The 12,914-nt window shown below is 44.8% G+C and overlaps 1 protein-coding gene across 6 annotated transcripts in view; it reads left to right on the top strand.

The window, feature by feature from the left end:
- CYRIB (CYFIP related Rac1 interactor B) overlaps positions 1-12,914 on the top strand; it is a 144,628-nt gene that overhangs the window by 33,857 nt on the left and 97,857 nt on the right. For 2 of the 6 annotated variants that reach the window (XM_032415857.1, XM_032415852.1), the window contains exon 2: positions 6,252-6,304. The gene's annotated coding sequence lies outside the window, so the exon portion shown is untranslated. Of the gene's footprint in view, positions 1-5,261; positions 6,305-12,914 lie in introns of those variants that run through there. The other 4 variants (XM_032415860.1, XM_032415858.1, XM_032415854.1 and 1 more) reach the window with 2 other exon arrangements.

The following is a 12,914-nucleotide window of genomic DNA, read 5'->3' as shown; positions in this document are numbered from 1 at the left end:
TTCATTCCTCACTGCCTGGAGGCTGGAAGCCTGAGATTAGGGCCCTGCCATAGTCAGGTGAGGGCCCTCTTCTGGGTCACAGACTGCTCGCTGTATCCTTACGTGGTAGAAGGGGTGAGGGAGGTCGCCGGGTCCTCTTTTATAAGGCCACTCGCCCCATCCATGAGGGTTCCCTCTTCACGACGTAAGCACTTCCCAAAGGGCCTACCTCTTCTTTTTTTTTTTTTTTTTTAAGATTTTATTTATTTGAGAGAAAGAGAGAGCACCTACAACCAGGGGGAGTAGCAGAGGGAGAGGGAGAAGTAGACTCCCCGCTGAGCAGGGAGCCCAATGCGGGGCTCAATCCTAGGAGCCCGGGATCATGACCTGAGCTGAAGGCAGACGCTTAACTGACTGAGCCACCCAGGCGCCCCAAGGCCCCACCTCCTACTACTGTCACGCGGGGTGTTAGGATTCCAGTGTGTGAATTTGGGGGGAACACCCACATTCAGACCATAGCACTTGTTATTGACATATAATATACATATAAAGCAGTACCCATCTTTGTTCTTTTTGGATACGTGTTTTAAGGCCCGCTGGTTTAAAACTTGACATAGCAGACGTTTGGAGGTGGAAGGCACAGGGAGGGCCAAGTGTGCGAGCTCAGGTACAAGCAATAGGAGGGAATCCTGACCCGTGTGAAACCCGGACCAGGTACAGCAAATCCTTCGGCATAGCTGCTGATTTCTCCTGTGCTTGGTACAACGCGAGGAAGACAAGGACTGGCATCCCAGCTGAGCTGGGCAAACCAGAGGTTTGGAAATCTTCATAATAAAAGCTCCTTGTTTGGATTAAGCAATTACATTTATTTTTCTATTATTATTTTTTATTTTTATTAAAAAAAATTTTTTTTAAAGATTTTATCCATTTACTTGACAGAGCAAGAGAGCACAACAAGCAGGATGGGGCCCCCACATCGGGCTCCCTGCTCGGAGGGGAGCCTGCTTCTCCCTCTCCTGCGTTTATTTTTTAACAGACCTGTGGTTTCATGTGAACATGTGGAAGAATCTTACCTTCCTCACTCAGGAGGCAAGTTGAATTGAGAGGCCATTTGTAACTAAACCCAAGTAACTATGGAAACTGCTGAGCGTTAACTCGTAGCTTTCTCTGCGCTACTTTCTCTGGGTTGATAAGCCAGCTACCTGTGCAACGGTCACATTTTTTTTCTTGACAAAATGATAAAAAGCATTGATTTGCATAAAAGTCTGTTTTCATAAGTTTGTAAAATATTGCCCTAATATTATTTTCAGCCCTCCAAAGGCCGTAAAAGGAGTTTCAGCCTGCTTTGGAAGATTTATTGTGAATTCTGAATAATAATAATAATTCTTATAAATAGCTAACATTCGTGGAGCATTTGGTATAGATTGGCCACCGTTCCAAGGGAAAGTTTTATTAAATAAATGATTAAGGTTTGTTGGAAATAGTAGAGCGCTCTTGTAATTGAACAGGATTATGGGTATAATTTTATGATTTTATTACCATGGCTAAGAAAAAAACAAGTGATAAACAAGCCAATCAAATTATAAGATGAATTCCCTGAGGAGAAAGAGTAATTATTTCAGTTATTTTTGTGTGCTTAATTAACATTTATTAAGTGTCCTCTGGGTCACAGGCACTGTTAGGTACTTTTACATCTGCTATTTTATTTAATTACGAGAAGTTCTTCACTTCCAGATAAGATTTCCCATGGGCTTCCTTCGACTAATGAGTTATTCTAGCTGGTCCTGCTTGTACAGTAAGTCACCTGGGGAGGTGGAGAACCACAGTGGTGCTGGGGTGTCATCCTTAGAGAGTGTTTGATTGGACAGAGTCGGGACCCAGCAACAGAATTTTTTTTTTAATTTTTTTTTGAAGATTTTATTTATTTATTTGACAGAGAGAGACACAGTGAGAGAGGGAACACAAGCAGGGGGAGTGGGAGAGGGAGAAGCAGGCTTCCTGCGGAGCGGGGAACCCGATGCGGGGTTCAATCCCAGGACCCTGGGATCATGACCTGACCCGAAGGCAGACGCTTAACAACTGAGCCACCCAGGTGCCCCTGGCAGCAGGATTTTTAAAAACAACTTTCCTGCCTCTCCCACGAGCTCTGGTTAAGGCGGCCGTGGGGATGAGAACCTCTGTGTTGGGCTATTGGAGATGTTTTTTCACCCGCAGAGAAATATTGACTTAAACTCTTCGGCAATCAGGGGCGCCTGGGTGGCTCAGTTGTTAAGCGTCTGCCTTTGGCTCAGGTCATGATTCCAGGGTCCTGGGATCGAGCCCCGCATCAGGCTTCCTGCTCAGCGGGGAGCCTGATTCTCCCTCTCCTACTCCTCCTGTTTGTGTTCCCTTTCTCATTGTCTCTCTCTGTCAAAAAAATAAATAAAATCTTAAAAAAAAAAACTCTTCGGCAGTCAGCCATCATTGCAAACTTTGGGAGTCGTTTGCTATCCCAGGTGGAATAAGAAACACACCTGTTTTCCTTTGTTTCCTATGAACTGGGATGTGGGAAGTGTCGGAAAACGGCTGAATGACGCAGGTCAGAAAATGTTGCCCTAAATGTCTCAGGCCCAGAATGTCCAGCGGTGCTTAATCCGTTGCTGAGTTGTGCTCTGTGGCGTTTATCATGCCAGTGACTTGCCTAAGGTTTTTTTTTTTAACTAAAAAAAAAAAAGACTAGGGAACTTCTACGCTAGAGGTAATTCTTTTTAATGAAATACATAGATATGTACAGAGTACGGATCTGTGAATAAAAAGAGTTTAAGAGGACACAGAATTAGAGGTATTCTTCTGGTGGTGGGATTATAGGTCGAAATGGCTTCTTTAAACATAGTTTTTGATGTCATAGTCAAGTTGTTTAACATCAAAATATTAAAAAAAAAAAACAAAGGAATTAAGTGGTTTGGGGAGCTCAACTTTTCTTTAAAAATGGTTATAGCCTGAGATCACATCATAGAGAGTTAACCTAAAAAATGATCCATAATCAAAAACATATCCAGTCCCTAAAAAGATTCATGGTCATCTTCACAGATGGATTTGCTTCCGTGGGAACTTTTCGTCCTGCCTAGAAACACCCAGGAGTCGTGTGGTGTAACTGGTAGAAATAACAAAAGCTTCCATTAGTTCTGTCAACGTTAAGCATTTTCCCTGAAAATAAACCAGGTTTCTGGTAGAGCCTTCCGCTTAAGGATGTTGTGTCCTTTAAAAAACATTGTGGTGCATTTGCTGAGAGAACTAGGGCAACTCAGTCAGTCCTTGGGGCCTGGGGTTCTTCACTGGTGTCACGAGGGGATCGTCCTTGTCCAGGTGGGGCATCCCTGGGACCCTGGGGTCGTCTGTAGAGTAATGGGTAGAAGCATCGAGGTGGCCACTCTGGGTCTCGGGTCTCCTGCCCTGGGCTCAGAGCTGCTCGGGGTGCGGGTGTGGAGAGAAGGGGCATCTGGGTGTGTGTTCGTTTGCAGAGAGAGGAAATCCGTTCAGTTCTGGAGGCATTTTCGAGGACCTTTTACGTGTCAGGCAGAATCCCAGGTGCTGGGAACAACAGGATAACCAAACTCAGTGTTAGCCCTCAGACAGCATCCAGTGTCCTGGAGGAGACAGAGAGGGACTCAGGGAATTCCAGCATTTCTTCAGCTAGGCCAGGGGCTGGGTGGGAGAAGGGGGTCGGTGGGAAGGCAGACTGTCTGTGTGAGCTCTGGGTGTTTTTTTTAATAAACAAATGACAAGGAGAAGACAGCTCCCTCTTTGAGTCACTCTGCCCAGCCACTCCTCAGGGGAAAAGAAAGAGGAAGGAGGAGGGCCCACGTGGGATGGTTGGGACTTCCCTGGTGTCCTAGAATGGACCCAGAGGCTTCTGCATGCTGTTTAAAGGGCTGTGAGCAGGAGGAGGACCTGGGCTCTCAGAAGACCATAGAACAAGCCCCTAGGGCCGGAGGGACCTCAGGAGGTCACCTAGTCCAGGCAAGTTACCCTGGCAAGTCTGCCTGTTTACATATCCAGGTCTGGTATCCTACATCTCCCTTCCCGCTGCTTGTGCTTGACCATGTAAACCAGCAAATTAGCCTGCGGGCCTTTGTATGTGCTGTTGATTCTGCTTGGATACCCTCCTGCCTGGGCTAGGCAAATTCTAACTTGTCTTTTCGTTTTTAGCTTAGATATCACCTCCTCAGGGAAGCCTTTCTTATATCCCCCACTTGCCTTCTGTGATTGCCCAACACCGTGCTCACCACTGGTGCTCACTTTTTCATAGTCTGTTGTAATTGCTTGTCTGCCTCTCATTGGTCCACTAATTCACGAGCTCTGAGAGACTGAGCAGGGGCTGGAGCTCATGGTGTGAGTCTAAAGAGGAGACAAGATCAGATCTGGTTTCTAGAGCCACAGTCCCTATCATGGAAATGAAAACAAGTCCCCCTTGCCACTTTCCTTCTCGGGGAGCTACTTGCTGTCTCCTGGGTTTATCTCTAGGTGATGCTGTGGCAGCTTACTCTTTGTGTTCTTAAACTAAAAAAAAGAAAAAGGGTTTTCTGAGAGTTAGTGCCCTTTTTCTGATTTCTGTGTCTTTTTTCCCCAAGGCCCTGAAATTTCCCCAAGAGAACAGCTTGCTTCCATTCTCTATTTTGTAAATCTGGTCAAAAAATTTGAAAGAAAGAAAAATAATCCTTTATGTAATGTAACTGGAAGAGATAGGGAGAGGAGTTCGGAGAACCGTAGTATGGTGTGTTCGTGTGCGCACGTGTGTGTGGTGTGCACACACTCCCCTGCAGAGCACGGGCCGTGTGTTGCACACACTCAAGCACAGAGCTTGTAAGTATGCTTAGATGGTTCTTAAATTCCCATCTTTCTTGGACACCAAGCAGTTCTGTGATCATGATTTGAAAGGGAATTTTAGGGGTGCCTGGCTGGCTCAGTCGGTAGAGCGTGCGACTCTTGATCTCAGGATTGTGAGTTCGAGCCCCACGTTGGGTGTAGAGATTACTTAAAAAATTAAATAAAATAAAATTTTTTGGGGGCACCTGGGTGGCTCAGTTAGTTAAGCATCTGCCTTCGGCTCAGGTTATGATCCCAGGGTCCTGGGATGGAGCCCCGCGTCAGGCTCCCTGCTCAGCGGGGAGCCTGCATTTCCCTCTCCCTCTGCCGCTCCCCTTGCTTGTGCTCTCCCTCTCTCTCTGTCAAATAAATAAATAAAATCTTAAAAAATATGTATAAAAAATAAAAAATATTTTAAAAATAAAGGGAATTTTAAACCTTACTCATGGAACCAGAACAACAAGAAAACCTGTGCTGGGAAACCAGAGGAGAGATGGGAGGAGGGGCACAAGGGGTTGACCTGATCAGCCCGCAGCATCCTCCTACCACAATCAGGCTCAGCCCCCAAACCTTTTGTGAATAAAGCGGGGCTGGTGGAGTGGTTTCCTGTGGTTCAGCACCCGATGAAAAGCACAGAGAACACACTAAGGCAGCTAAAGATGTAATCAAAATAAAGGCCAGAAAAAGGCATTCTGGTTCTCTTCTGCACAATCATGTCTAGACGCCGCAGACGTTGTTGCCATCTTCACGCTCCTGCTGGTGACGGAGCTCCGTGGGACGTTGGTTAAGTATGGTTTTATGAAAACTCCCTTTGATTCATAAGCTTCTGCTGCAAGAGATGTTGAGGGTGACAAGGACAGGGTGCTGTACGTGTTTGTTTTCCTTTCTCAGCCAAGAAGAAACCTAAAACAGGAAGTGATTCAGGGATAGAATGATTCAGACCAGATCAAACTCAAGTTGGGCTGAGTATTTCGCTGGGACCAGGATATGCGGTTGTAACTCAGAGTTCCAGCATCCTTTATCTTAGAATTCTGAATTTGGAAGGACAGCCTGTCCCCAACCTTGGTCCCCCGGACCACACAGTCCAGCCACACTGTCCCTCAGTTATAGGATTTCGGTTTGCGTCTTTGCTCTTTACTCTGCTGTGCAAACCATCAGCAAGTTACTTAATTTCTCTGAATCTCCATTTTTTTTTGAATCTCCATTTCTTTATTTGTAATACATAAAACTACTTTGAACATTAAATGAGAAAGATGTTTGCAAAACATGCTCTTGTAGACTTTAATGGTCTGAAGAAATGGAATTTGGAGTTGTTATTCCCAGACTCTTTGGTATGGGAAGACCAATAGTGGCAAGCATTTACTGGGGGCTTACCATGTGCTCAGGTCTGTTGTTACTTGCTTAACCTTTGCACCTCTGTTTTGCAGGAGAAGAAACTGAGGCCTGGAGTTTGAGTTATTCGTTCAAGGTTACCAAGTTGGTAAGTAACGGTGGATTTGACCATGGCCGTCAGCCTCAGAGCCTGTGTTCTTCACTACTGCACTGTGAAGAAAAATTAAAGTGGATGGTAATATCAGGCCAGGACATGGATTTCAGTTCAGTAGAAAGAAGAACCTTCTGCTTCTGTTGAAATTAGAATCGAGGTGCTTTCTTTCATTCACTCCATGAATATTTAGAGAACCTACCAGGTTATCAGGTTAAATGATTAATTTAAATGAGATCCTTGGAGGGCAGGAGACACTCTCAGCCTCCTGTGATCAGTAACAGTAATAATAGTTGACAGTTACTGAGCACTGTTGAAGAGCTGACCTTGTGCCAAGAGCTTTGTCTGAATTATCTTGTTTAAATTTCAAGAGAAAGTTGAGGTTCAAAGAAGAAAAGTAACTTGCCCAAATTCACTCCAAATGCATGGGGTTGTCTTAGTCCATCTGGGCTGTTATAACAGAATACCACAGACTGGGGGGCACTAAACAGTAGAAACTTGATTCTTACAGTTCTGGAGGCTGACAAGTCCAAGATCAAGGTGTGGGCAGATTCAGTGTTTAGTGGTGCCTGCTTCCTCGTTCACAGATGGCCATTTTTTCCGCTATCACCTCACATGGCAGAAAGGGTGAGGGAGCTCTCTGGGGTCTCTGTCATCAGGGATGCAAATCCCATTCATGAGGCTCCATCCTCAGGACCTAATCACTCCTGAAAGCCCCACCTCCTAACACCATCCCATTAGAGCTTAGGTTTCAACATAGGAATTTGGCGGGGACGCAAACAGTGCGTGGCAGGGGTAGAGCGAGTATTCACATCCAAGCAGTCTGGATGGAGAGCAAGGGCTCTTAACTGCTGGGAGGCTCTCATGGAAAACCAATTTGGTGAGCCTCAGTGCCCTCTACCTCCGCCAGGCACTTCCTTTTTCTGCCTCTTTGGTCCCTCGTCTTCCTGGTCTGCTCACTGCCCTGAGTTTGGCTGGCTAGCTTCTGCAGAGCTTTAGCCGTAGAATGGAGATCAGGTGGCAGGATACTGTGCATCAGTCTCTCATGCATGCTTGTAACTTTTATGTTCATGGAGGTATAACTTACATACTGTAAAATGCACAAATCTTTTTTTTTTAAGATTTTATTTTTAAGTAATCTCTACACCCAACATGGGGCTCAAATTTACAAACCCAAGATCAAGAGTCACATGCTCTACCAGCTGAGCCAGCCAGGTGCCCCTTGATGAATTCTTAATATGCCACCCCACCTTGTCCCCACCCAGACAGGGCATTCAGTATTCCCATCTTTTCAGGACATTCTCTCATGCCCCTTCACAGTTAGTCCTGCCCCAGGGCTAACCACTATTCTGACCTACAGAAGTCCTATATCCATCCTATCATAGATTTCTGCTTCAGACTTATCTAGATCCGAATATACTTACTCAACAAAAACAAAGTACAGATAAAAATAACACATTAAATAGCGTGGGTGATCCTGTCATTCCACCCAACAGGCGTCTCTCTTGGAGTGAGTGTGAATGAGAGACAGATCTGCTGTTCCTTCTGTCACTCTTTGTTCCAATGGCTTTTTAGAGTGTGAGCATCTTGTGCCATCAAGTGTGTTTCTTACATTTATAGATTTTAATTATCCTACAACACAGCTCTGAAATCCAAACCAGCTCTTTCTTCTGGTACTCAACCTAAGAAACCACATCCAGTGCTGAAGGGACACTGCCTGTATTGGACCTGTGTTGGGAGATGGTTTGTCAGTCTCCATTGTGAGATCTTATTGTGGGATTTTCAAGGAGAATTTTGACTCCTTTCAGTTTTCATATCTGTGCTGACTTTGGAAGCTAACCCTTGAGTAAGCTGTCATTGTAATGTGGACAGAACTCAAGCACCAGTAGGTTGCTATGTTAGACTTGGAGACCTAGAACACTCTGCCAACATGGCGGTCTATGCTGATTTGTGTGTCTTTCCTGATACGAACACAGAGTGGGCTGAAATAGAAGATGTGCATCTAGGGGAGCTCATCAGAAAGGGAAGTCCACAAGAGTCAGAAATGAAGAGAGAATATTAAGCCAAATGGTTATGTGGGCTGCAGCCATGGCTGAAGTCATGAAGCTTGTGGGGCTTTTGTACCCAGGAAAAGGCCATAGAGTCTGGGCGTTCTGATTTTAATACCACAGTGGGTCTAAAATGAGATTCGGGGCCAAGGTGGAATTGAGGACTGGGAGCCGTAAACATCACACTTCTTCATGTAGAGAGACCAGAAAAACTCTACTGTCCAGCAAAATAGAGAGGAAGTTTGCCTTGAGTGGAAAAAGTCACCAACAAGAAATTAAAAACCATATGTAGTTGTGGAATCTTCATTTTTATTGTGTTTGAGATTAGGAGACCCCTTTCAGATGAAAAATGAACATAAAAGCTGGTCTAGTGCCATGTAAATTCCCAGTGCAAACACAAAATCACTCCATAAGGATATTCAACAACCCAGACCTAACAGGACTCCCAGAGAAAGAACTCCTTCTGAGCATGAGTTCACAGTTAAAAAATATGAGCTATCCAGGAAATGAACTGCTTCAAGTTGGAAGTAATAGAACCATCTAAAAGAGACTATAAAATAGCGTATTTAAAATAATTAATGACTAAAGATGATATTAAGAGAAACGTAAAGAAAGATGAAAAAGAATAGGTTGATTTGTAAGGCAGCCAAATTCAAATGAAAAACAGTCACCCATTAAAATCCAACAAAAGGGTTAACTGACACATTAGATACAGCCAAAGAAATAATTAGTGAGCTGGAAGACAGTGGTAATAGTTTACATTTGTTAAGTCATTAGTGTGTGCCAGGTGCTATGGTATGTACATACATGAACTCATTTAATCCTCAGAACGCAGTTAGAAGGAAGGCACGATCAATATCACATGTATTTTATGGACGAGGAAGCTAAGGCATGGTAGTATATGCCGCTTGCCCAAGGTCAGCTGGTAAGGATAGAGCTGGGATTTGACCCCGGGCTGCCTCGTGTAGTCTGGAGTCTGGGTGTGTCATTATTATACTGTAGACCATCCTCAAAAATAAGCACTAAACAATAAAGAGATGGGAATACACAATATTGATAAAGTGATATAGAATAGAGAATGAGAGGCGGTTGCTTATATCTAAACAGACGGGCCGGGGAGAGACAGTATTCGAAGACACAATGAAAAAAAAAAAAAGATGTCACAATGATTTGATGTCCCTTCAGATCTCCTCCAGTCCTTAAGTTCCAAGAATTTGTGACCAAGTCACAAGAATTTGTGGCCCTATTGAGGGCAGAAATATTCAAAGAACGATGGCAGAGGCTCAGTTTACACTGTAGTTTACACTGATGTGCTGATACGTTTGACAAAGGTCTCTCTGGGGGGAAAAAGAACCTTTGCTTTGTAGCATTTGCTGATTTCTGTGGTATAAATATTTCCCATGACCAGTTTCAAGCTACCCACCTGATGTCCCTGAACCCAGAATTGGGAAGAAATATGCCCACTAAGCTCTCTTTAGTTGGTGTGAGCCAGCTTCAGCACACCAGTGGCTCTGATGTGTATTTTGTTTTTATTTTTATTTTTTAAGATTTTACTTATTTATTTGTCAGAGAGAGAGGGAGAGAGCACGCACGTGCACAAGCAGGGTGGAGCGGCAGGCAGAGGGAGAAGCAGGCTCCCCACTGAGCAAGGATGCGGGACTCGATCCCAGGACTCTGGGACCGTGACCTGAGCCGAAGGCAGACGCTTTAACTGACTGAGCCACCCAGGCGCCCCTGCATTCTGTTTTTAAACTGTGATTTCTGGGTTGTGCATCCCAGGGTAGAACTTACAGGAAGTTCTTGCCATGTGTGCTTGTCATGTGTGCTTGTGCTTGTCATGTGTGGTACCACAGCGGGAGGGAGAGACAATGGGACAAGAGTGGAGCTCTGGCCCCCTTTCTTCCCTTGTATTTAAAAAAAATGAAACAGGGCACCTGGGTGGCTCAGTGGGTTAGGTGTCTGCCTTTGGCTCAGGTCACAATCCCGGGGTCCTGGGATCAAGCCCCACGTCAGGCTCCCTGCTCAGTGGGGAGCCTGCTTTTTCCTCTCCCTCTGTCCCTCTCCCCACTTGTTCTCTCTCTCAAATAAATAAAATCTTCAAAAAAAAAGGAAACATTTTGTGAATATGGGTGGGGAAAGTGGCATACTTATCACACTATGGGGAACAGTGAAAATGAGTACAGCATCTATGTGATTTTTTTAAAGATGTATTTTATGTATTTTAGAGAAAAAGCATGTGCGAACAGGGGGAGAGGGAGAGAATCCCCAAGCAGACTCCCTGCTGAGCGTGGAGCCCCACGTGGGGCTCAATCCCATGACCCTGAGATCATGACCAGAGCTGAAATCAAGAGTCGGACATTCAGCCGACTGAACCCTGAGTACAGCATCTTTGAAGGGCAGTTTGGTACTATCTGCTATTTCTAACTGCTTGGCCCTGAATTCTTCTTCAAAGATTTTATCTTACAAATCCTATCTTTCTTATAGTCAAACATGGTGTATGTGAAGATGTATGTAATGTATATTCATTTCACCATTGTTTGTAACAGCAAGACCCTGGAAGCAGCTGAATTGTATTGCTGGTGGGGGATTGATTGAATCAATTATGGTATATTCTTAGAGTGGGATACTGGGCCACTGTTTAAAATAGTAGGTCATGTTTACTAAGAAGGGGTGATCTCCAGGATACATTCTTAAGTTAAAAAAAAAAAAAACAACATGCAGAGAAGTGTATGTGGTATGTTCCCATGTGTGGGAAAAGTGGGAGGTAAAAGTGTATCTACACACCCACCCACACACATCACGTGCTTGATTATGCGGAGACTGTCGCTGGCAGACACCAAGAAAGAAGGTGGTTGTAGGGAATACTGTTTACCTCTTCGGGGGAATGCTTAAGGGATTGGGGTCTAGAGTGGATAGAAGATGTTGTATATCTTGCATATGTTTTTGAATTTTTTATTTTTTTTAAAGATTTTTATTTATTTATTGAGAGAGAGAGAGAATGATAGAGAGAGAGCATGAGAGGGAGGAGGGTCAGAGGGAGAAGCAGACTCCCTGCTGAGCAGGGAGCCCGATGCAGGACTCGATCCCGGGACTCCAGGATCATGACCTGAGCCGAAGGCAGTCGCTTAACCAACTGAGCCACCCAGGCACCTATGTTTTTGAATTTTAAAACATACGCATATAGTATCCTTTCTGTTAAAAATAAACTAGTTTACAAAAAACTTCAGTTTGGGAGTTTTCAACGTGAAAGCCCCTCTCCTTTTTAGAGGAGATTGGCAGATTTCCGTGTGGTTGCTGATGCCCGGTGTTTATTGAGCACATGCTGAGCGCCAGGCACCACCCCATCGTTTCTAGCTCAGTGCTCTCATGCCCGTACGCTGTGGGTCTGTGCATTGGTAGGCTCTGCCTGGACCCTAGCAGTTGCCCAGTGCACGTGTGATCCACGGAAGTCCCATTTGCAGGAGAGGGGAGGAGAAGTCTTTGTGCAAGGTCATGTGGTATGCAGCAGAGGTGGTGAGAGTCACAGCAATCTTTCAAGTGTTTCAGGGCAGAGGTGACCCAGCTGCTTCTCAGAAATCGAGGTTATCTGGAAGGGCTCTCAAGCCTGTCCTGCCTCTAGTCCCTGGCACCTCTCTTGAGACCACATGCAAGTGTTCTGTCAGTATTAATTTTTCCATTTGTAGGACTCCTTGCTCTGGAAAGTTGGAGCTGTTTGTGGACCAAATGAATCACCGATGTGTTGAGAAACAGCAAAGGCCAGGAGATTGTGTCCTGCGGTGTCCTTTTCTGACTCATTATTATCTTCCCAACTCTTGTGTATGCATCGGAGGGCTAAAGGACTCTAACTTTGCTCCCTTAAAAAGGCCACCTTCAGGGCCTTTCTTAGCAAAAAAAGATGTTCCCAGAGGTACTTTTCCTGTTGTTTCCTGTAGCCAGCCACATTTCTAACCCATCACCGAGCGTTTTATGGAACCAGACGCTTGCTCTCTTCTCTCTTCCTTATCATTTGGTAACAAATGCTGTAAACAGGTTATTCATCTCAAGAGGGCTGTTGTTACAATGTTGTGATTTGATCAGCTGTAATCCACATGGGCAAGAGGACTGGAATGAAAAGTTTATAACATCGAAATCACAAAAACGGACCTGAGTATTATTTAAGAGTGTGCCATCATCTGTAACATTCAGATGAAATTCTTGCCAGTGAGGACTGTTTGACATCGGCACTTTGCTGTGTCTCGAGACGCTGTTGTGGGCTCATTCAGAGAGTGCCCTTAAGTACTTTAAGTATCACTGCCCTTGTGTGATGGGGAATGTAGTGGTTTTAGTTTACTGGGAGCTGGATGTGTATCAGCAGTGTTCTCCTAACTCCCCAAATAGTAATTCTATCTCCCCTGCCTGAGTGCAGATGCAAAGTTGGTTTCACTGCTGTTTCTTGTATGAGGCCTTTCCTGGTTCTCCCCACGCTATGCTCCTCTTGTTCCGTGTAGTATTTAATTAAGGCAGTTATCTTACTGGCTTTAAATAATTGTAGCTGTTTGTAGCCGGCTCCACATCAGGCT

Source organism: Phoca vitulina, unplaced genomic scaffold (genome assembly GCF_004348235.1).
Source record: "Phoca vitulina isolate PV1807 unplaced genomic scaffold, GSC_HSeal_1.0 scaffold18, whole genome shotgun sequence".
In the NCBI taxonomy this organism is placed as follows: domain Eukaryota; kingdom Metazoa; phylum Chordata; class Mammalia; order Carnivora; family Phocidae; genus Phoca; species Phoca vitulina.
Note: the sequence above shows the minus strand (reverse complement) of the source record. Positions and strands in the feature narration are given on the sequence as shown.